At 51.1% G+C, this 24,225-nt stretch overlaps 2 long non-coding RNA genes across 4 annotated transcripts in view; one reads left to right on the top strand and one right to left on the bottom strand.

The window, feature by feature from the left end:
• LOC135966349 (uncharacterized) overlaps positions 1 to 24,225 on the top strand; it is a 132,143-nt gene that overhangs the window by 43,377 nt on the left and 64,541 nt on the right. For 2 of the 3 annotated variants that reach the window (XR_010579643.2, XR_010579641.2), the window contains exon 3: positions 18,624 to 18,748. This is a non-coding gene — a long non-coding RNA (uncharacterized lncRNA). Of the gene's footprint in view, positions 1 to 18,623; positions 18,749 to 21,188; positions 24,042 to 24,225 lie in introns of those variants that run through there. The other variant, XR_010579642.2, reaches the window with a different exon arrangement.
• The window catches only part of LOC123567607 (uncharacterized), a 39,827-nt gene that overhangs the window by 15,054 nt on the left and 548 nt on the right, over positions 1 to 24,225 (bottom strand). The window lies entirely within an intron of this gene.

Raw genomic sequence — 24,225 nt, 5'->3', positions numbered from 1 at the left:
CGGGAGTAAATCCTGGCTCTGCCACTTACAGCTTTGTGATTTCACGCCAGTTACTCACCCTCCCCATGCCTCGGTTTCCCCCTCTGTAAAATGGGGGTGATGACTTTACCTATCTCACAACAACAGAGATGTGCTCCCCTAGTTCCGGAGGCTGGATGTTGGAAATCGCGGTTGCGGTGGGCTGGCTTCCTCTGCAGTTGCTGAGTGAGAATCTGTTCCACTCCTCTCTACGGGCATCGGGAGGTTGTGGCCCATCCTGGGTGTTCCCTGGCTAGTAGGTGGATCACTCCAGTCTCTGCCTCTGTTGTCACACGGCCTTGTCCGCGTGTGTCTGTGGTGAAATTTCCGTCCTTTTATGAGGACACCAGTCATTGGATCAAGACCTACCTTAATTCAGCAGGACCTTATCTTAACTTGGTGACACCTGCAAAGACCTTATTTCCAATCAGGCCACAATCACAGTACCTGGTGGACATGAATTTTGGGGGGAATGCTCTTCACCCCAGCACAGGGGGTCATTATGAGTTGACACACGCACCACACTTAGAATGGTTCTGGGCACGGGCACACGACAGGCACTTCCACGGCATTTGCTGTCATTATTATTACACAGGAAGAACAGAAATCCCACTCTTTTTTTTGTTGTTGTTGAGTTTGCTCTGTCGCCCAGGCTGGAGTGCAGTGGTGCAATCTCGGCTCACTGCAACCTCCGCCTCCCGGGTTCAAGTAAATCTCCTGTCTCAGCCTCCCGAGTACCTGGGACCACAGGCGCCTACCACCACAACCGGGTAATTTTTGTATTTTTAGTAGAGATGGGGTTTCACTATACTGGTCAGGCTGGTCTCGAACTCCTAACCTCAGGTGATCCACCTCCCTTGGCCTCCCAAAGTGCTGGGATTACAGGCATGAGCCACCACACCCAGCCAGAAATCCTACTTTTTTTTTTTGTTTTTGTTTTTTTGAGACAAGTCTCACTCTGTCACCCAGGCTGGAGTGCAGTGGCATGATCTGCGCTCAGCTCTGCCTCCCGGGTTCACGCCATTCTCCTGCCTCAGCCTCCCGAGTAGCTGGGACTACAGGCGCCCGCCACCATGCCCGGCTAAATGTTTTGTATTTTTTGTAGAGATGGGGTTTCATAGTGTTAGCCAGGATGGTCTCGATCTCCCGACCTTGTGAACTGCCCGCCTTGGCCTCCCAAAGTGCTGGGATTACAGGTGTGAGCCACCGCACCCAGCCTAGAAATCCCACTCTTATTTAAGCACTATGTGGCCGGGTTCTGTTACATGCAGCCCAGTGGAATCCTGACTAGTGAAGCTATGAAACAGACGTGGGCTCACTGGGCTGGGGCTTAGCCAAAATCTTGCCCCTTCCTAAGGATCCTTCTCTAGACCCCGACCCTCGCCGCTCCGCATTCAGCTGCCTCATTCAGCTGGGGGGCGGGGAGGAGGTACAGGCAGGCGATGAAACAGAGGAGGCCTCCAATTCTGGCTTTCCAACAAGGAGCGCTTAATGAGGCAATTAAGCAGAACTATTTTCTCTTTATCTCCCTCTCCATCTTCCCACAGTCTGTCAGAGCACAGGAGCCTGGAGGGCCATTGAAGAGGAGAGGAGCCTGTACTCCCTGTTTCAGGAACAGGAGAGCTGGGCTCAGAAAGGGGCAGTGGCTGGACCAAGATCACACAGCAAGTTGATTGCTCAGCCAGAGTCAGCACAGGGTGGGGTGAGCTCTAAAGCCCTAGGGTCCCAGCAGGTAAGGGGGTAGCATGAGCTGGGTGGGGACTGGGGCAAGGTAGAAACCTCCAGGGCTAGCCAGAGGGAGTGGCCACGATGCAGCATCACTGGACTGTAGCCATATGGGGGGCAGGCACAGGCCTGAATAGTGAGGGGGGATCTTCCTGGCCTGCCTTATACTCATGTCCCCACAAAATCTCCCTATAACCCAGGAGTCACAGGTACCGCCTGAGGAGTCAGCACAGTCCAAGCACAGTGTGTGTGTTGTGCACTGTGCAAAGGCACTCACTGAAGAGGCAGTGGGGGGTGATCCCAGGCCATGCTTGACTACTCATCCTGGGAGAAGAACTGATTTTCATAATGTATCCACCCAAGGGGCTCCTTTTTCTTTTCTTTTTCTTTTCTTTTTCTCTTCCTTTCTTTGCTCTTTTTCTTTCTACTTGGCCTTGCCCTGTCATTCAGGCTGGAGTGCAGTGGTGCAATCATGGCTTGCTGTAGCCTCAACCTCCCAGGCTCAGGTGATCCTCCTGCCTCAGCCTCCCTCGTAGCTGGGATTACAGGTATGTGCCACCACACCCACCTAGTTTTTAAATTCTTTTTGTAGAGATGGGGTCTTGCTCTGTTGCCCAGGCTGGTCTTGATGTCCTGGGCTCAAGAGATCCTCCCGACTCTTGGCGTCCCCAAATGCTGGGATTATGGGCCTGAGCCACCGCACCCAGCCTGGGGCCTCTTTTTTCTAATTCCCACATGGTGGGAGTCAGTTTGTGACCCCCAAGAAGCAGATGCCCAGTGAGATTAGACATGCAGGAGGCTGACTAGGGGAAAGGGCCCTGAGGGGAAAAGGAACAGGGAGGGGAAAGGGAGAGCCTTCAAGCCGTGGCGCTGGGCCTGCCCCTGTGCAGGAGAGAGGGAGGGAATGAGGTTGGAGTAGGAGGAGCTTCAGGCTGCAGATAGTTCTAAGGTTTTTGTCCCGGCCAATGGGGAGTCCTGAGACCAAGATCCCCTCCCGGAGGGTCCCGCATGGCGCTGGGATGGACCTGCATTTATTTCCCGTCCTGCTTGCTCAGTGGCAGGAAGCACCCATGGGGAGCTTGGCACAGCACAGGTACAGGTGATTCAGAGCCTGGTATCTGCCATACATGCCCTGAGGGGGCCACTTTCAAGGCCACCACATGTGCCCATGAATATGTTATTTGCTAGTATACAAAGTAACTACTATGTTAGTTATTTGCTGGTGGCACTCCTGTGCGGGAAGACAGGGTTGGAAACAGTCTTTGTACAGGCCTAAGAGTTCTTTGAGGTAGGATAACGATCCAAGCAGTTTTGCATTCTGTATCATAATAAATCTGAAACTGTGGGCCGAGTGCGGTGGCTCATGCCTGAAATCCTAGCACTTTGGGAGGCTAAGGCAGGTGGATCGCTTCAGCTCAGGAATTCAGCTCAGGACTTTGAGACCACCCTGGGCAACATGGTGAAACCCTATCTCTACAAAAAATACAAAAATTAGCTGGGCACGGTGGCATGTGTCTGTAGTTCCACCTGATTGGGGATCTGAGGCAGGAGGATCATGTGAGCCCAGGAGGTTGAGGCCGCAGGGAGCCGTGATTGCGCCACTGCACTCTAGCCTGGGTGACAAAGTGAAACCCTGTCTCAAAAACATAAAAATAAATAAATACATCTGAAATTGTTGCAACACAAAAATCTTTTTCTCGCTGTTGTCCTTGAAACTTTCTCTACGCTGTGGTATGTTGGCCTCCTGCCCGAGGCGGGTACATGGTCTTGTACAAATGTATTTGTTTCCTATTGCTGCTGTGACAAATTGCCACAGACTTAGTGGCTTAAAACGACACCCATTTATTCTCTTACACTTACGGAGGTCAGAAGTCTAAAATGAGTCTCATGGGATTAAAACAAAGGGTTGACAGGGTGGTTCCTTCCAGAAGCTCCAGGGGAGGATCTGTTCCTTGCTTCTCCCAGCTCCTGAGGCCGCCTGCATTCCTTGGGCTTTTACCCCATTCTGTCCCCTCTGAACTGCCTCCCTTTTTAAGGGCCCTGTGTGATTCCACTGACCCATCTGGATAACCCAGGGTCATCTCCCCATCTCAAGATCCTTAACGGAATGGCATCTGCAAAGTCCCTTTTGCTAGGTGAGGTCACATACTCAGATTCCAGGCGTTAGAACATGGGTGTCATTGTTCAGCCTTTAGGCATTAGGGGATGTCATTATTCAGCTCTCACATCAAATAAGAAAACTGGGAAGGTAGAAACAGTCCCTAGCTGGCAGGGAGTCCCAGATGAGCCATGTGACTCCCACATGTCCCTTTGTCTCTCGGGGCTTGGTACAGGCCTGGTCCCTCTGGGAGTCCACAGTTCCTGCTCCTGTGTGGGCAGCATCCGTTCTCCTGTTGCTGGTACCAGCTTCCCTCCTGCTCTCAGACCACCTGCCGCAGGCCAAGCTGACCATCCTCCCCTCCTCCCCAGCTCAAGGATGGGTAAGGGACCCAAGCATGGCTCATCAGAGTGGTTCATGACCTCGGCTAGGCCACTGAGAGCTTCACCTGAAATTCAGCATGGGACCAGGAGTATCAGAGAAGCTCTCTTTCTGCAAGGGGCTGGGACAATAGAATGAAGACTTAGAGCTAGTGGTGGTCATCCTACCTCCAGGTAGGAAGATCCTGCTTGAGAGTAAAGTCTAAGTGGAAAAAATAGACTAATAAATAGAAAAAGGCCAGGGTCTATTGACCCGGAGCACCTGGATCCAGCTGTACCTGAAGCTACCTCTGCCCTGATAGTTTCAGATACCGAGATAATAAATCCTCCCGGCCGGGCGCGGTGGCTCAAGCCTGTAATCCCAGCACTTTGGGAGGCCGAGACGGGCGGATCACGAGGTCAGGAGATCGAGACCATCCTGGCTGACACGGTGAAACCCCATCTCTACTAAAAAAAAATACAAAAACTTAGCCGGGCGAGGTGGCGGGTGCCTGTAGTCCCAGCTACTCGGGAGGCTGAGGCAGGAGAATGGCGTGAACCCGGGAGGCGGAGCTTGCAGTGAGCTGAGATCCGGCCAGTGCACTCCAGCCTGGGCGACAGAGCGAGACTCCGTCTCAAAATAAATAAATAAATAAATAAATCCTCCCTTTGGCTTAAGGCAGCTTCAGTTGAGTTTGTAATCCTCGCTACTCTGAGTCTTCTCTGGTACTCCCTTCTCTAATTTTGGACACCCAGCCCCATGCCTCAGAATTAACAAACTGTTTTTTGCGTAGGCAATAAGCTCCTATCAGCCTCCCTTGCTTTCCTTTCTCTCCTCTCTTTCCCCCTGTCAGCTGTGCTATTGGGTGATACATCCTAATGTATATTTAACAGTGGCTCAAAATCGAATTAATTTAGATTGGTTAATAAACTGTAACATCCGTTTCTAAATCAAGCTACATTTTCCTCTTGAGCAACTAAATTCATGCCCGTTGGTTTAATTTGTTGCTATTGTAATCCTTTAACGCTGATGAAATTATGGAAAGGTTTCTAGTGAAATTATCCAGATTTGATTAGTGTTTGAACATATTAATATTTTTCCTTCTGGGTAGTCTTTGGAGAGAGACTGGCTGAGGGTGTGCAGGTCCCACGGGCTGGGAGGGTGGGGAGCGCCACCTCAGAAAGGAAACTCAGTCTGTCCCTCTTCAGATAATCTTCTTAAAATACATTTTTAATTTTAATTTTAATTAATTTTTTTTTGAGATAGAGTCTTGCTTGTCACCTGGGGCTGAAATACCATGATGTGATCCAAGCTCACCACAACCTCCACCTCCTGGGTTCAAGGGATTCTCCTGCCTCAGCCTCCTAAGTAGCTGGGATTACAGGTGCCCGCCACCATGCCTGGCTAATTTTTGTATTTTTTAGTAGAGATGGGGGTTTTACCATGTTGCCCAGGCTGGTCTCGAGCTCCTGGCCTCAGGTAATCCGCCCTCCTTGGCCTCCCAAAGTACTGGGATTACAGGCATGAGCCACTGTGCCCAATTTTTATTTTTTAGAGACAGGGTCTTGCCATGTTGCCCAGGCTGGTCCTGAACTCCTGGCTTCAAGTGATCCTCCTGCCTTGGCCTCCCAGAGCACCGAGATTACAGGTATGAGTTGTGACACCCGGCCCTTTGAAAAAAAAAGTGCATTTATTGAGCACTGACTGTATGCACAGTCCTGGATATGAACGTTCTCAATGGAGAGTCTGCCAGAGAAGGTTTTGGGCTCCTAAGTGGCAGTTGTTCCAAGAGAACATTTGGAACCCAGTGGGTCCCCTCCAGCTCTGCCTCCAAACCACCTCTGGTTGCGACAGAACCTTTGCTGTCTGTTCATCGCAAACCGGTGCCGGGTAGGAAGAAAATGCTCACATGGAAGTCGCTTTAACCTTGGCTTTGACCGTGGAGGATTTCCTGCTGACTAAGAGCCCCTCTCTCAGACCCCATGGTGATCTGGAACAGTAGAGGTTGGGGAGAGGAAGACTGAGGGTCGGAGCTCCATGCAGACCCCGCCAGGAGGAGCAAAGCCCAGACCAGCGGCCTCCCTCTGCTGCCTCTACCCTGCCTCCTCCCTATGGAGCTTCCTCCCCCGTCACTGCCTGCTAATTCCATTTGTTCTGGAATGTGCCAGGCCTCGCCCCAAACAGTACATAAGCACCGAGGAATCTGAAGTGCGTTTCCAGGTTCCCTCCTTCAGGAAAGAGTGGGCCAGGCAGGGCTAGGAGCTAAGACTGGGGTGGACAATGGCAGGCACAGAGAGGTCCCCCAGGAGGGTCCCCAGGCTCCAGTTTCCAGCCAGTACATGGGGCCAGGGACCCTGGGCCAGCCTGACCTGCCCTCTACTCACTGACACTCTGGCTGGCGATTCCCGAGCATGGCACAGAGTTATCAAGAAGGGGCTGCCCTTCTTTTCCACTGAGTGAGGGATGGAGTAACTGCTCCTTGTGTTGCCAAGGGATACGCTGGATGCCCTTTGGATGCGCAGATGGCCGGGGCCAAGTCCCTCTGCCGAGCCTTTGCTGAAGCCATTTCCTCTGCAGGGCCTGACCTTCCCCAGCCTCCTGCCCGCTCCCCTTCACCCCACACTCAGCTGTCAGTGTGGAGCCGAATCCTCCTCCGGGAAGAACGCGCTCGCCCAGCCCGCAGTGCTTCCCCACCACACATGGTCACTCCAGAGCTGAGAACTGGCTTCCTCACAGCCAGTTCCCCCGGGGCCTGCAAACTCAGTGAGAGCAGGAGCCCCTCCCTGGCTGCCACCATGTCTGACTCAGAGTTCGTCCACTGGTGGGCCACAAATGTGCTTAGCTGCTCTTGCACAGAGATTCATTATTTTTAAAAACATTAACTGGCATCATTTAAAAGTTAGGATATTTCACATTAAAAATCTGGGCTCTGTTAAAAAATCAGATCTGGGCTGGGCATGGTGGCTCACGCCTGTAATCCCAGCTCTTTGGGAGGCTGAGGCAGGAGGATCACCTGAACCCAGGAGTTTGAGACCAGCCTGGGCAACATAGCGAGACCTCTACTCTACAAAAAACAAAACAAAACAAAAATTAACCAGGTGTGGTGTCATGCGCCTGAGGTCCCAGCTACTCAGTAGGCTGAGGTAGGAGGATTGCTTGAGGCTGGGAGGTTGAGGCTGCAGTGAGATGTGATCATGCCACTGCATTCCAGCCTGGGTGACAGAATGAGTAAGACCTTGTCTAAAAATAAATAAATAAAACAAGTAAGTAACCAGATCTGGTGACCCCGGGCCCTACATTCTTATGTGACAATTGTTGGAACTGGCCTTTAGATGTGGCAGGCACTCCCTTCGTCACGGTCACTGCGCTCCACTCCCTTCCGGTCCCTATTGCCATGCCCTGGCCACTCTGCTTGTTGACACTGCCTGTCTTGCCTCTGTAGGTTTTGAGCCTCCAACCCCCTGTCTAGTCCTTTGTGTCCCTGCCCCCTAGCCATGCCTGGCACACAGGAGGCCCTTTACATTCAGCCAGCCTTGCAACAACCTTGCAGGACACAGCTCCGCATATTCAAGATGAGGAAACTGAGGTTCAGAGATGCTAAGCACACTTCCAAGGTCAACGAGTGGGAGAGCCAGGATTTGGACTGCTGACTACCTGGTTTCCTAACCTGGTCTCCCTTCACCCCTCCTCCCCCACCACACCTGCAGTCACCAGGCTGGAGAAAGTCCTTTTCACTTAACGTTCCACTCATGTCCTCATCGGAACTCTTACTTGCGGCCGGGTGCGGCGGCTCATGCCTGTAATCCCAGCACTTTGGGAGGCCGAGATCGGCAGATTACTTGAGGTCAGGAGATTGAGACCAGCCTGGCCAACATGGCGAAACCCCGTCTCCACTAAAAATACAAAAATTAGCTGTGACACTGGCCTGATGGGCATGGTGGTGGGCTCCTGTGGCCCCAGCTACTCGGGAGGCTGAGGCAGAAGAATCGCTTGAACCCGGGAGGCGGAGGTTGCAGTGAGCTGAGATTGCACCACTGCACTCTGCTCTGGGCGACAGAGTGAGACTCCATCTCAAAATAAAAAAATAAAAAATAAATAAATAAAAATTCCCGACTTGCTTCATTTAAACCAGGGGTTGAAAATGTGGCCACATTGCGCATACACAAGGGGTGTGGATGGTGGAACAGAGGCCACATCCACTTGGCCCTAGCCCAGCAGTGCCAGGCAGGAGTGCCACCCAGTGTGGCAGAATTTCTGATGCTTCAGGGGAAGCGAGACACCTGGGCTTGTGTATGGAACATCTCAGTTTGTAAGCGTTTTCCACACACTCCGATGTGCACGAAATCCCTTTGGGATTGAATGGAGAATCTGCTCCATGTCGCTAAGCTCTGCCCTCACTGTAAAGCCTGGTTTTTGTCACTGATTGCAGAGTTCAGGCTCTACCTGGGGCGGCTTGGCCTCTATGTTCACTGTTCTCAGGAAGGGTGGTCAGGGAGGTCTCAGATGGGCCCAGGGTGCTACATGGGGGCCCCAGTATTACCAGTGCCCAGGAGGTATAGGACAGCAACCTCCAGCACCCAGAATCCCACCCTCCCCTAAGTACATGCTATCTCCAAGCCCTTTCCTCATGGTGTGGGTTATTCACCATTCATTAAAGAGAAAAAAATCAACAACCTATTACATACCAGGCACCATAAAAAGCCCAATGCCACTTCCAAAACAAAATCAGAAACGATTCCTAGCTTTCGAAAGACATGAGTTTTTCCACCTTCCGGAACGTTAGCGCCAGGCAGGCAGGGATGCTGCTTGTCTAGTTCCCTGCTGTCTCCCAAGTGCCTAAAACAGAATCCAGCACACAGTAGGTGCTCAGCAAATGTTTGTTGAATGACTACACGACAGTATAGTAGTAGCATCTTCGCAGGCTTTCGCTGTTGGGAATTCCGCAGTAGGGGCTCCTATGCGCATTCCTCCTTTAGGGATAAGGCAACTAAGATGCTGAGAGGCAAAGACACGGGCCAGCATTAGCCCAGCTGCTCTGAGTGGGGCCAAGAGTACAGCTTAGGCTTCTTCTGACGCCAGCCAAGGAACAAAACCCTCTCTGTCTTCTCAATCTCCTTGCCAGCGTACAACTTGAGATTGTTCACATGGTGGATTTCCAGAGCCTACGGTCGGCATCTAATGAACAAATACATGGGTGGGGACTGACTGCCTGTTGTAAGAATCTCAGCTGAGCCCTTCAAGGCCACTCTGGGAAGGTTACTTCTTGGAAGGGGACTTATCTCTTCCTTCCCAAAAGAGCTGCATTCTAAAATCCAAGCAGCCATGGAGTAGCTGCTCCTGGAAGGATACATCAACATCCATGAAATGTAATGATGTCCTCAAGTGAAATATTTCAACAGAGTGCTGAGGAACCCAACAAAAGAACATGAGTTTAGGGGAAATACACACACACGCGCGCGCGCGCACATACACACACACCCCAAATTCTTTCCTTAAAACATAAGCTGGAAGGATTTTATCTGCTCTCAGAGGGAAAACTCAAGAGGTTTAATTTAAAACTTGGGCGGGCTTGTGGTTTTTCAATGGGCTGATTGTTCCGTAGTCAGGGAATGAGATAATAAGAAAACATTTTTGAGCCAGTGTTTGGTTTGGCTTCAGAAATTCAAACCAGCCTTCTTCTGAGAGCTGTCAGGCCTCGTGCATGGTTCAGGCTGGTATCTACCCCCGTCAGGAACCCAGGTTTGTGATAACATTTATGCAGCCAAAGACTTCCAAGGGAATGAAGGCCGAGGGGTGCCTTGTGCACTTGGGCACAACAGAACTTGGTTGAAAGAGGCAGGTCTCTAACCTGGCTGCATGTCACCCCATCTCCAGACACCCAGCCCTTAGCAATCATGTAAAATATGGCTTAAGGCAGGCTGGATGCTGTGGCTCACGCCTGTAATCCCAACACTTCGGGAGGCTGAGGCGGGCGGATCACTTGAGGCCAGGAGTTTGAGACCAGCCTGGCCAACATGGTGAAACCCCGTCTCTATTAAAAACACAAAAATTGGCCGGGTGCCATGGCTCACGCCTGTAATCCCAGCACTTTGGGAGGCCGAGGCGGGCAAATCATGAGGTCAGGAGTTCAAGACAAGCCTGGCCAACATGGTGAAACCCCATCTCTACTAAAAATACAAAAAATTAGCTGGGTGTAGTGGTGGGCTCCTGTAATCCCAGCTACTCGGGAGGCTGAGGCAGGAGAATTGCTTGAACCCAGGAGACAGAGGTTGCAGTGAGCTGAGATCACCAGTGCACTCCAGCCCGGGCAACAGAGTGAGACTGTCTAAATAAATAAATAACTAAACAAACAAAAATTAGCTGGACATGTGGGCTCATGCTTGTAATCTCAGCTACTCAGGAGGCTAAAATATGAGAATCACTTGAACCCAGGAGGTGGAGGTTGCAGTGAGCCAAGACCACGCCATTGCACTCCAGACTGGGTGACAGAGTGAGATTCCGTCTATATATATATATGGGTTAAGGCAGACATAAGGGTAATCTGCCATGATCTGGAAGCCCCATAATGAGACAGCATCTTTTGATCTGTCCTCAGCAGGGTTCATCATCCTCCTGCGATCTGCATCAACCTACTGGAGGGGAAGCCTGAACTGCTGTTCCCCACAAGGCAGCCCACATCTCCCCAGTGTCCCTTGGGGGCTTTTGATATTGATTTTACCTGATGGAAATGAGCAGAATGACATTGCAAACGCAGTGGGCTTGTTTTTTCCCCTTTGCTTTGCCTCTTTCGGTCTGCTTTGGGCTCTCTGGGGAAAATGACTGTTGCTGATGGAAACAGGAATTCCTAGAGCCCCAGTTCGGGGTTAAGGTGATGCATGCAGGGCAGACCAGCCCCAGAATCAGGGCTTAGCCTGGGAGGGTTCTTGCTTCACCCAGGAAAGAATTCAAGGGCAAGCTGGTGGTGTTAACAACTTTGATTGCAGCCACAGTGCAGGGCAGCAGCAGAAGCACCAGGAGGTCAGGCGGTGTGCCCAGAGCAGCAGCTCAGAGGCTGCCCTGCAGTCTCCTTTACACCCACTCCTAATTATATGCAATTAAGGGGTGGGTTATACAGACAATTCTAGAAAAAGGGTGATAACTTCTGAGTCATCAGGTCATGGCCATGGAAAGGGGTGATAACTTCCAGGTGTTGCCATGGCAATAGTAAACTGATATGGCACACTGGTGGGTGTGTCTTACAGAAAGTTGCTTCTGCCCTGCCCCTATTTTAGCTAGTCTTCAATTTGGTCCAGTGACTGAGCTCTGCCTTGAGCGGAGTCCTGCCTTCTACCTCAGAGGGAGATCAGGTAGAAGTTTTAGTGGCATTTGCTCCTGGAGTACCAAGCATTTCAGGGGAGAGCCTCTCATTCATGGGTGGCTGGGCTGTAAGGGGGTTTTGAGTGGAATCGCTTGCTGCATGGTCTTCCCCAGGGGAGTCTCTAATTTCAGGTGACCCATGCCCCTCTTAAGAATAATGTTGATTGACATGTTGGTGTTCTGCCCCAGGAGCCTCCACCTGTATCTAAAGAGGCCAGCTAATGGCTTCCAGCAGGGACAGGTGACACCTGTGCTCAGCTCCTCTAAAAAACAACTCACCTCTCCTTCTGCACCTGGCATTTCAGTCTAGAGGTCTGAAGACCCGCAAATGATATTCTCTCATCACCCCAGCCCTACACCTCAACTTAGCCTATGACTGGCCCTTATTCGATGCCCACTTCTGACCCTAACCCCAACTCACCAAAGCTGGTCCTTAACTGAGACCTGAGCCCTCTGTGAGGCCTGAGAAGCTGAAGGGGAGGTTTGGTCCTGCGATGCCCCTGGGACGCCTCGCCCAGCACGTCCTGGCCAGCACAACATTTGCCACTCACGCTTACACCTTGGACAGCTCCCAGGGATCCGCTCCCAGGTCTCCCATCTGCCAGACTGTCACATACTTCTTCCTCTGTTGGTTTGCCCTCCAACCACGCCTCAAGCACTCTCCCTCTTACCACCATTCCTTAAAGATTATGCTTCCAACCAGGTGCAGTGGCTCACACATGTAATCCTAGCAATTTGGGAGGCTGAGGTGAGAGGATCACTTGACCAGGAGTTCAGAACCAGCCTGGGCAACAAACATAGTGAGACCCCATCTCTACAAAAAATATACAAAAATTAGCTGAGCGTGGTGGCACATGCCTACAGTCCCAGCTACTCGGGAGGCTGAGGCAGGAGGATCGCTTGAGCCCAGGAGGTCAAGGCTGCAGTGAGCTATGAATGCACCACTGCACTCCAGCCTGGGTGATAGAGTGAGACTCCATCTCTAAATAAAAATAAAAATGAAAAAAGAGAGAAGAGAAGGGGTGTATAATCAAAAGCAATGAGCCTGAGGCTGCAAGGTGCGTGTTTTCCAGACAATGGAAACTGCCGTGGGCCATGACAGCCCCCAGCTGATCCTGTACCTGAGGGGAACGGTTTGGGGTATGAGAATACGGGGTGCACCCTGGGAGCCGGCTGTGGAGCTGACACTTGGAGAGTGGGGGGCTGCCCTGTGAGCCTGCCAGGGCTTTCTCCCCAGCCACTCAGCCTCCTTGGGTCCCCTGCCCCAGCCTGCCTTCCCGGCCAGTCAGGGCACTGAATACCTCCGGTAGCCATGAGACCATCTCCCACTTGTGGAAGCCTCCCTTTATTTGTTGGCTAGGGCTGGCGGAACTAATTAAGCCACAAGCTGGGTGGCTTAAAACAACAGAAATGCATTCTCTCAGTGTTCTGGACGCCACAAGTCAGAAATCAAGGTGTCCACAGGGCGGTGCTTTCCTCCCCTTCCAGCTCCTAGCAGCTGCCTGCAACCCCGGACCTTCCTTCCTTGACGCAGCTGCGTCACTGTCTGGCTGTCCTTTGTGCGTCATCTGTTTTTACAAGGACACCAGTCACTTCATTTAGGGCTCGCCTACTCCACTGTGACCTCATCTTAACTTGGTTCCATCTGCAAAACCCTGTTTCCAGATAAGATCACCTACACAGGTTCAGGGTGGACATGGATTTGGAGAACAGGGATGATATTCACCCTGGTAAACTCCCCAAGGGCCTGCACTGGGTGAAACACCTCCCCTGTTTCCCTACATAATCTTCACAGCAGCCTGTGAGGCAGGTGCAGTCAATTCCCACTGCATGGATGAGGAAACTGAGGCTCACAGAGGCTGAGCATCAAGCGTCCAAAGCTGCACAGGCTGGGGGAGGAAAATGGCTTGGAACTAGATAAAAGTGGCAGGTGGACAACATCGTGAATGGACTAAATAACACTGAACTCTACATGCTAAAAGGGTTAATTCTATGTTGTGTGAATATTACCTGGTAAAAACTATTCTATCTTGATACCTTTCCACTATCTAAAAGCCACGCTGCTAGAGGGAATCTGTGGTCTTGAGATGTGAATCCCATCCCTGAGCCACCTCCTTCGATGGGAGTCTGTGTCCAGGAGGCCTCGGTTATAGTGCAGATGAGATTCCTGGAAGGTGGGGACTGTGTGCTGAGTGCCTCCCTTTAATACCCAGCATGGACTGAGTTCCCTCACTGGCCACCTGTCATTTTAGGAAGCAGAGGATATGGGTAAGTTTTGCTTAATTAACTTTGGGGGAAGGGATACAGGGAAAGTGAGGGCAATTGGGAGCTAGTTTTTTGTTTGTTTGGTTTTGGTTTTTTATTATTTATTTATCTTTTTGAGACAGAGTCACTCTGTTGCCCAGGCTGGAGTGCAGTGGCATGATGTTGGCTCACTGCAACCTCCACACCCTGGGTTCAAGCGATTCTCCTGCTTCAGCCTCCCAAGTAGCTGGGATTACAGGCACCTGCTGCCACACCCAGTTAATTTTTGTAGTTTTAGTAGAGACGGGTTTTCACCATGTTGGTCAGACTGGTCTCAAACTCCTGGCCTCAAGTGATCCACCTGCCTCTGCCTTCCAAAATACTAGGATTATAGACGTGAGCCACTGTGCCCGGTCTGTTTTTGTTTTTTTAGAGACAGGGTATTGCCCTGTCGCATAGGCTAGAGTGTAGTGGCATGATCATAGCTCACTGCAACCTTGACCTCTGGGGCTCAAGGGATCCTCCTGCCTCAGCCTCCCTAGTAGCCAGGACTACAGGTGTGCACCACCACACCCAGCTAAATTTTTAAAAGTTATGTAGACAGGGTCTCACTATGTTGCCCAGGCTAGTCTTGAACTTCTGGGCTTAAGCAATCCTCCTGCCTCGGCCTCCCAAAATGCTGACATTACAAGTGTGAGACGCCCACCCAGCCATAGCCAGGATCTTGGGGTTTGTGTGTTTTTCCTGTACTGGCCCGTCCAGCCCATCCCTGACCTCACTCCATGCACGCCCCCAAGCCCCTCGCCCGCCTGCTGGGAGAGCTGGGGTCACTGTCGAACAGTCAGCCCCAGGAGCCCAGCTTCCTATGTATTTGCTGAAAGGCCTGATACAGCCATAGCTCAATTTTATTGATCTTGTCAAAAGCAGTAATTCAAGAAAGCTATTTAAATTCACAAGAGGAAGCCAGAGCAATTATCCACGTCTGCATCAGATTCTTCATCATTTTTGTTATTGGCTGTGGAGCCTGGAGACATTTTGTGTGTGGCTGACGCGGCAGCGAGGGGGCCGCTGAGGGTTGAGGTTTTGTTTGCAGCCCAGGAAAACAAATATCATAATCGACAGTTCGCCAATAGAAGTCTATATGCATAAAGGTTTACAGGGTCTTACCAGGGGGACACGTGGGCACCCAGTGGTTTAGATTCACTTTGTCCCTAATCCCAGCCAAATCCCGTCAACTTGTTCCCACAGCCCCTGTTTTAGTACATAATAACATTTTGATTTGTGATGGAGCGGGTGACTTTTTTTACAGTCTTTTCCCCACAGTTAAACTTTAATGACAGATTAAATCACAGTGGAATTCGAGTGACAAGCAGATGAGATCTGTGGCAGGCACCGTGAGTCTGGCTGGGTGGGCTATGGCAGGGGTTGGGGAAGATGATCCCACCTACCCACCACCACAGTGCCTTGGACCTCAGCAGATGGCAGCTCTCTGAACTGGGGTCATGATTAATTCATCTCTTAATCCCTGGCACCCAGTAAGTGCGTGGTACGTAGCAGGTGCTCCAGTGAATAATTGAATGAATGAACGAATGAGCTGGCTGAGTTGCCTGCTTTAAATTGTTGTTTGCCGAACAGTTGCTCAGGGATATCCTGGTGTCATGATATTTTCTGTCTGTGCTGGACATCTTCAGTGTGTCTCCCCAGGCCCAATAATCACTCTGTTCATCTAGGATGGCCTGTTGGCTTCCAGCCCTTGGGTGTCCAGCTAGAGGCTGGTGGCAGGAAGAGAAAGAGGCCTGGAAGTGTTTACAGCCCCAGTTCCTCTCTGCAACGTCTAAGGTTGGCTGCACCCCTCTTACAAAGGATAGGGCTCCTATGGGGTGGTGTTCTCTTACAGCCACCCTCTTCATGTTCTGGTAATTTACCTTCAGGTGTGGTGACAGCTCCTCACTATTGCTACCTGGAGGGGAGGAGCTTCTCTACCCCCTGCTCACACCTTTGCAGATAGTTAGTTGATTAGTTAGTGCTTCTCCATGTCCTGTGTCAGTGTACCCTCCTCTGTTTTCTATTGGGATCCTAACTGATAATGCATCTAAACTACTGTATTCTTCTCCTTCTAAATTCAACTCACATGGTTTTACTCAAGTACCAACTTGAGCCATGCCGAGAGCCAACAGTTCTCAAAGTGTGGTGCCACACCAGCAGCCTCAGCCTCACCTGGGAGCTTGTCGGAGATGTAAACTCAGGCCCAGCCTGGACTCACTGAGTCGGGCATTCCGGGCTTGGGGGGCAGCTACCTGTGTTCTCTAGGAGATTTGGACACATTCTCAAGTGTGAGAACCACTGGTCTAAGTAAGAATTCCAGCAAAATCATAGGTTTGGGTTATGTGTGGTCCATGCTACTGGATGCCTTCTCAACATCCACTCTCCCCCCACCTTCCTTACTAATGAAATCCTAATTTTGTTCAAGACAGTAGTGCACCTGGTTTGAATCCCACCTTTTCTAGCTTCCTCTACAAGTAAGGGTTGCTGTGTGACACAGCTCTTGCCAATAAGATGTAAATGGATGTCCTTGGGTGGGGCTTCCGTAAAAGCTCTTTAAAAGGTGAAGGGTGGGTGGGCAGCAGTGCAGGAAGCTAGTGCAGGTCTTTTGCCCTTTTCTCTTTTTTCTCTTCCTGCCTGGAATCTAGATGCAATGCTGGAGGTACAGCAGCCACTTTGTGACCATAGGTGACTATGAGGATTAAAGGGGTAGAAAAGGGCCTGGGTATTCATGGCATGGTGGGGCTGCCTTCCCAGCCTTGAACAGGCCACCTCCAGATGTCTTGTTAAGAGGGAAACAGAAACCTCTTATTTGAGTAAGCCACTGTTATTTGGGTTTTCTGATATATGCGGCCAAATGCAATTTCTCGTTAAAATAAATACGAAACTATGACAAGAAGTGGTCATCGGTGTGTCCCACTGCCAACAGCCTCACAGGCCATGAAACCCTTGAAGCCTCATCATTGAAGGTAAGATTCCACTTGAGACTGGCACACAGGAGCTTGCCTGGCAGAGCTGGCTCTGAGCAGATGCAGGATTTATAACTTTGTTTATACTTGCATCCTCGCAAAAGAGAATCTGAAGACAACTTCGAGTCAAGTTAAACTAACATTAAAGCGGGAGAAAGATTAAGGAGACCCAGGAGGTCTCAAATGACATTTTAAAAATCGTCATTATCATTGTCATCAATCTCAAAATCTCCAGAATACTATTTACAGGGAATGTGCCAGGTCCTGGAGACCCTAAAGGTACCAGCAGCCTGATCTGAGCTTCCAAGGAGCTCACCATGCAGACAAGAGGCTAGGCCAAGAGTTCACTGCAGCTGGGCAATCAGGGAAGACTGCTCAGAGAAGGTGGCATTTGTGCCGGTAGCCAGGGGAAAAGAGAATGCCCATTGATGGAATATCTGCCTGTCTCAGGCACTGCGTCAGAGGCTCCTGCCAGCTTCAAAGCTGCTCTATGAGGAAGGGATTACCATGGGGAAACTGAGGCTCAGAGAGGGAAAGTGACTTACTCAGTGCCACACAGCCGATTGGGGGAGACCTTGGGCCCACTCTGAATCTTGAGTACTCCAATCTGAGTCTTTCGGCATCATAGACACGGTTTCCCCAAGGCACTGAGAGATGCCAGGGAGGGGACCCCAGCTCCAGAGAAACCACAGCCTCTCGGTGTTGCTCGGGGTGCACTAGTACCCGCCCAGATGCTTTTAATTATCCACATTTTCCAGAAGAGAAAGTTGGCTCAGAGAGGTGAAGCCACCTTCTCAGGGTGGAGGAGCAGAGCCAGGGCTCACATCCAGGGCTGTGGGGCTCTAGGGGTCTGGCCAGAGTGCACTGGGAATTCCAGGAAGGCTTCACGGAGGAGGACCAAATGTGGCTGAGAAGGTGGCAGAGGAAGAGGCTTAGGCAGAAGTACAGCAGTGGGATCATGGCAGTTCTGTGTGGTCGGGTTGGCAAAGAATTAGATGTCCATTGCGTGTTTCCTATGTCACCGTCCTGAGCGCTTTATAGCTATCTACCCCTTTCCTCTTCACAGCCCTGTGAGCTTGGTGCTGTTTTTGAACCCATCTTACAGAAAGGGAAGCTGAGGCAGGTTACTATTCAGCCTCTCTGTTCTCTGCTTTCTAGGCATCTCTCTTCTTGCCCATTCTGCAGATAGCCCAGTGCCCTGGGCAGGATTTCTGTTCCAGGTGAGCATGGACAGCTGGGGCAGTGCAGCTTCATCCTTTGAGGTGTTGAGCTCTGGCTCAGAACCTCCCAGCCTCACTGGTGGACTCTGTCCTACAACTGTGCTTTCCTCCCTTCTCCTCACCTCATGGCCCCAGACAGGGAACTCAGCCCTGCAGCAGATGTCTGAGGCCCTCCTTGTCCAGGCTCTTTCCTTCTGGGAGGAAAGTCCCCCTTGCATGTCCCTTTGGGGAAGAATCCTTTCCTTCTCTTCACCCATGTAGTTTGGGTGGGGCAGACTCTGCTCCATCACCATGGCAATTGGTTCAGGGATAGTCATGTGACCAGGCCAGGCCAATGAGAACCTTCCCTGAGACTTTTGCTGGAACCACTTGGGAAAGAAGGTCTCTTTTGGCAGATTTGCTGTGCTGGTGGGATGTGCCCAGACCTGCCTGAGAGACAATCCAGCCTAGAGGAAAGCAGCACCAAGATACAGAAGGACTGATGGTGGTGTGCATTGAGCCCCTGAATCAAGCCATGCTTGAAGTCCCCCCAGACTTTTTAGTTATACAAAATGACAAATTTCTTCCTTTTTTTTTTTTTTTTTTTTTTAGATGTGGTCTTGCTCTGTCGTCCAGGCTGCAATGAAGTGGTGTGATCTCGGCTCACTGCAGCCTCTGCCTACTCCCGGGTTCAAGCGATCCTCATGCCTCAGCCTCTCAAGTAGCTGGAATTACAGGTGCGTGCCACCAGCCTGGCTAATTTTTGTATTTTTAGTAGAGATGGGGTTTCACCACATTGGCCAGGCTGGTATTGAACTCCTGACCTCAGGTGATCCACCTGCCTGGCCTCCCAAAGTGCTGGGATTACACACATGAACCACCATGCCCGGCCCAAAATGATAAAATTCTAAAAGCTGGGTTTTCATCTCTGGCTACCCACCGCTCTGTCATTCCTCTTCCCCCTCCCCTAGCCTGGATCATTTCTGGGTGCATCAGACTTTGTTAAAATTTGGGGAGAATGGAGTGGTTTCACAGCACCACACTGCTCCGCCTTTTTTTTTTTTTTTTTTTTTAGATTCTCCAACTTTCCTGTTTTCCAGTTCCTTCCTCTCAGCCTCTCCAGGAAACTCTACTTCCCAAACTTTCCTATCCAGGCCCCTCCCAAGCTTGGGCTCCCCTCACATTTCCAAAGCCTTATTATGGTGTCCTGCTGAGGAGATGGCCCCTGTTCCTTCCGCATGCCCTGGCCTCACAGAGGAACTGGCTTTGGGCCTTGTCCACTTTTCCCTTCCCCTTTGTGAGCAGGCTCAGGGAGCCAGAAGGTCTGAGTTCCAATGGCAGCCCCTCCCTTCACTGGCTGTGTGACCTCAAGCACATTACTCACCCTCTCTGTGCTTCTGTAACCTGGTCTGTAAAATGGGAATGCGGCTAATGCATTTTTCTTAGGGTTACCCTGAGGCTTACTTGAGTGCATTTGTGGAAAACACTCAGCACCATACCTGTCTTGTTATATTTGTTGTTACTAGAGGGGGATGATGTAGGAATTCATGTTCCCATTGGAATGAGTTATGTCACTTCCCTTAGGAAGCAGACGCAGTTATCAATGCGTTTGAAAGTAACCATTCCCCTACCTCCAGCACATCAGGAGGACTTTCGAAAAAAAATCCTCTTCCTCAAATAGAAAGGAGAGCTCTGGGAGGAAACGGGGGGGTGGGGTCCTGTTGAGGGAACCCTTCGGCACATAGAGGGAGGAGGAGGGGCTCTGGATGGATGCCTGGGGTGGGAATACAAAGCTATTGCTGGCTTTGAGCTGGGAGAGGGGGTACTTCAAGAGTTTGGCCTCTGGAGGGTGTGCAATGGGGCCACATTCTTGCTGTTTCTTAATGACTCCTCCAAGCCCCACGCCAGCACTGGGCAGTCGAGAGGCAGTTTCCCCTGCATGAGCTGAGCTGCTTAACAGCTGATGTGGAGATGAAAAAGAACCCAATCAAGCTAACAGCCCTTCCTGGCTGCCCTGCAATGACGGTGCTTTGTGCTGAGCCAGGGGAAATATTGGCCGTTTAAGCATCCACACTCTCTGGGGAGGAACTGCAGAGGAGGGCGGCTGCCCGGCAAACTCGAGAGAACTGAAGTCGCTGTGGGCTTCCGGGGAATGGGAGGTGCGGGGATTGTCACAGGCAGCCCCGGCATCCCTCTATCCCTAAAGTAACCCCATGTTCACGGTCAGGGAGGTGATGCGCTCTTTAGGCTGAGTGGTCTCACTGCGCTATTGTACAGATGAGGAAACTGGGGCTCAGAACAGGGAGGTGACTTCCCTGAGGTCATATGACTGGGAAGTCCTCAACACGGGCCAGATCTGCCTGACTCCCAATCCCTTGTCATTTTTGTTCTGCAGGTGACCTCCCAGAGCTGGCAGGCACAGGATGGAGGAGGTGGGGGTAGGGCTGGAGAAGCCAGTCTGGAAATAAAGCAGAGAAGGTTGAATCTGGGGGCTTTGAAAGTGAGACTTAGGGAGGGGACCTGGATGCAGGCAGCTGGAGGAAGAGGGTGTGTGTGCTGCAGCAGGAAGGCTGATGGCAGGGGGTGTCAGGGAGGGACAGAAAGAGACAGAGGAGATAGAGAGATGGGGTAGAGAGGAAGAGGCGAGAGAAAGACAGATACACACACACACACACACACACACACACACACACACACACACACACACAGTGTCAGAGTTATTAACCTCTTCCTTGGTTCTTCAGGGTTGCCTGATGTCCTAGACCACTTCTACAGCTGCCGAATATCCACTCATTCATTTATTCATTCATGCATTCATTCAATATAGACATATCTTTAATTGAGCACCTACTACATACAGGCTCTATGCTAAACTCTGGGAAATCTAGCAGACGACAAGACAGGCAATGTCGGGACTGTCACGGAGTGTACATTTCAGTGAGAGGGTAGGGAGACCAACAGAGACGTAAATTATAAAAGGAGGGGAAAAAAGGCAAACAGTAGAGAGAGAACCTCAGGCCCGGAGGCAGTAAGGCGGGTGGGGACGGGGTGCAGACTCACTGGCAGGACAGGGAGGGGGCCACTTTTTATAAGATGATCTCGGAAGGCTTCTCAGAGGCGGTGATGTTTGAGCTGGAACTCGTGTGTCAGGAAAACCCAAGGTTCTGTGCCCCGCAGGCTGGGACTGGGCGAGCCGACCTCGGAAGCCTTTCAGATGGAGGGAGAAAGGCTGAACAGGAACCTTCAGATGACGGGAACCCGAGCTGACCTTTCCACTGCTGGAGACTTCGTGGGAGACCCTGTGCTAGAACTTCCCAGGAAGTGCCTCCCTGAGATTCCAGACCCACAGAAGCTGAGAAAATACATCATCGTTCCCAGAGGCTAAGTGTGGGGCATTTTGTTAGGCAGCAATAGCTAACTCACACAAGGGCCTTCTTGGAAGGAGAGCTGCTTTTCGAGGGTGAGAAAAAGCATTCCTAGATTTTTGCCAGCAGTTGGTCAAACTGTGTCACATGACCATGACTAGACCAATCTCTGGTTAGGGGTGTGATCATCTTGGACCAATCAGGACCCTGCCCTGGGGCTGGGCCATGGCTCCTGGGAATCACTGAGGGTGCTGGATGCTGGATCCCAGCCAGGAAGGAGCGGCCGAGATACTGCCTCCTGGACTCCATAATGTCCAAGCTGCCATTTATTGAACACTGACTGTATGCTTGGGTTTTCACCCACACCAAGCTCTGGCCCCACAGTTTTCTCACCAGCAGCCCCTTTCCCTCCTCCCAGCCTCCGTACCCGCCCATCCTGCCACACTGAATGCTGTTTCTGCCCCAGTTGCTAGTTAGAATCCCACGCTTCCTTCAAGGAAAACCTCACCTTGGAGTCTGTCTCCACTTCCTGTAAGAAGCCTTCCAAGATCCCCCACGGGGACTCATCAGACGAGGATAGGGAGTGATGTCATCCTGACTATCACGACTGCAATCATTTCACTGCCACGGAGCTGGGGTGCCCTAGGCGGGCAATTTTCTAGCTGTGTGACCTTGGGCAAGTTACTTAACCTTTCTGTGCCTCGCCTCCCCTGTCTGTAAAATGGAGATCATATCAGTACTTCCCTTGTTGGGTCATCATCCGAGTTAAATGTTATACACGCAAAGTGCTCGGGACCTCGTCCAGCCCACAGGAAGCATTAGATAAATGTTAGCTGCTGTCATTCCTCTCCCTGTTCTCTCAGTCCCCATCAGCGCTAAAGACTGACCCAGGTCCAATTGTCCTGCTTTGCCTGTGGCTCACTGTGGATTCACATATGCACCCAAAGCGTACCCAGGAGCACCACGGAGCCCTGGCAAACTGCACAAGACGACCTGTCACGCTCCAGGATCACCTGGCAAATTTTCTCATGAATAAAACTGGGAGCTAAAAATGTCTCACCCTTTTCTCCACCTACAAACCCGTCAGTCTCCCCTCTCTACAGAGGGCACAAGGTTGCACAGATTGTTCCTTAAAAGAATGGAAAAGGCATTCCGGAATCCAGGGCTAATACAATTACTCTAAAAGCATTTCTCCCCTGTTCCAAGTTAACTCGCTCCTAACGATGATAAACTCTGCCGTGCCTGGCCCTCCAGCGCGAGGTGGGGTGATGATTCTCCTAAGCAGCGTTTTTTCTGCCTCCCACCAGGGTCCTGGTGTTCTCCACGCTCTGTGGCAGCCAGCATGCCAGCAGCATAGGTTTGGGGATCGCAGAAGGCAAGCACTGGGAGGCATTTCAAAGCCGTCCCAGTGCTGTCCTGGAGAAGAAGCGGCTAGGCTGCTGTCTGCTGACCTCCTGGGTGCCTCTTCAGAGCTTTCCAAAACAAGGGCTAAAGGGAAAAGACAATACGCCCTTCACCAGGAACCCCAGGAAGATGCAGGAATGTTTTGGCTCATTTAAGCTGGATAAGACCCAGATCCTGGAGGCTGTTCTGCAGATTTTGACACTCGGAACAATATTCCGGTTTTCACCGGGTGAGTCACTCTTGGGAGACGGAGCTGTGTTGTTAGCAGTTTCATTTTGACTTTGTGACAACTCATGCCCTCCCTACTCCCTTTATGCCAGCCCCCCAAAAGCATCTACTGCCTGAAGTGGAGAGAGGCCTGGCTTCTCTTCCTCTGCTCTGGGGAGACCCTGAGTAGGACTTGCTTCGGAGACCGGAGCAAACTTGTGCAGAGGGTTGCTTTGTGAATTACCTGGCACCATCGTTCAGGGAATGAGCCACAGTGCTTTGAAGGTTTGATACTCTGGAGTCCTTGGATATGCAGACGCCCAAAGAAAGAAGTGCTTTACCTTCATGGCCTCAGAGCTGGGAACATTCTGGACCTCGGTGCTGGAGCCTGCTTTCACTTTCTCTACCACCACAATCTCAGACTTGGCCAGACAGGGCACTTCAGACCTTCTCCTGACCAACCAGCCCAGGTCTGACTGGTTTTCCCAAAAGTGCTCACTGCATCACATATAGACTGTAGTGCACATTAAAATGAATTATGTCCGGAGAATGCAAGATGATCAGGCATGAACCGTTTTGACTCCAACAATTATAATGGCTCTGTGCTGTGTGTCAGAGGCTATGAAACAGGTGTTAAAAAGAATGAGGTGACTGGCCACGCCTGTCATCCCAGCACTGTGGAAGGCTAAGGCGGGTGGATCACTTGAGGTCAAAAGTTCGAGACCAGCCTGGCCAATACGGGGAACCCTGTCTCTACCAAAAATACGAAAATTAGCCAGGCATGGTGGCGTGTGCCTGTAATCCCAGCTACTCAGGAGGCTAAGGCAGGAGAATTGCTTGAACCCAGGAAACAGAGGTTGCAGTGAGCTGAGATCCTGTCATTGCACTCCAGCCTGGGTGACAGAGCACAACTCCATCTCAAAAGAAAAAAAAAAGAATGAGGTGACCTCTGTGTGTCCAGCATGAATTGACGTCTCAGACATGTTAAATGAAAAAATCAAGTCACAGAACAATACACAGAAAATGGTCCAAAACAGAAATAGCAACACAAAAATTTAAAAATGAAATCAAGACCTCTTCTACAAAGAGGTGGGATATGGCATAGTAGTCCTGTGACCACTTTGATCAAAGCCACAGCGGCTTGACCTCCCTCCAACATGTGCTGGCTGCTGGCCCTGTCCCTCTCTGAGCCTCAGTTTCCCTGTCTGTGGAATGAGGATGATAAAAGTAAAAGCCTT

This window comes from Macaca fascicularis, chromosome 11 (genome assembly GCF_037993035.2).
Source record: "Macaca fascicularis isolate 582-1 chromosome 11, T2T-MFA8v1.1".
NCBI lineage: Eukaryota > Metazoa > Chordata > Mammalia > Primates > Cercopithecidae > Macaca > Macaca fascicularis.
This window is presented reverse-complemented; position numbering and strand designations above follow the sequence as displayed.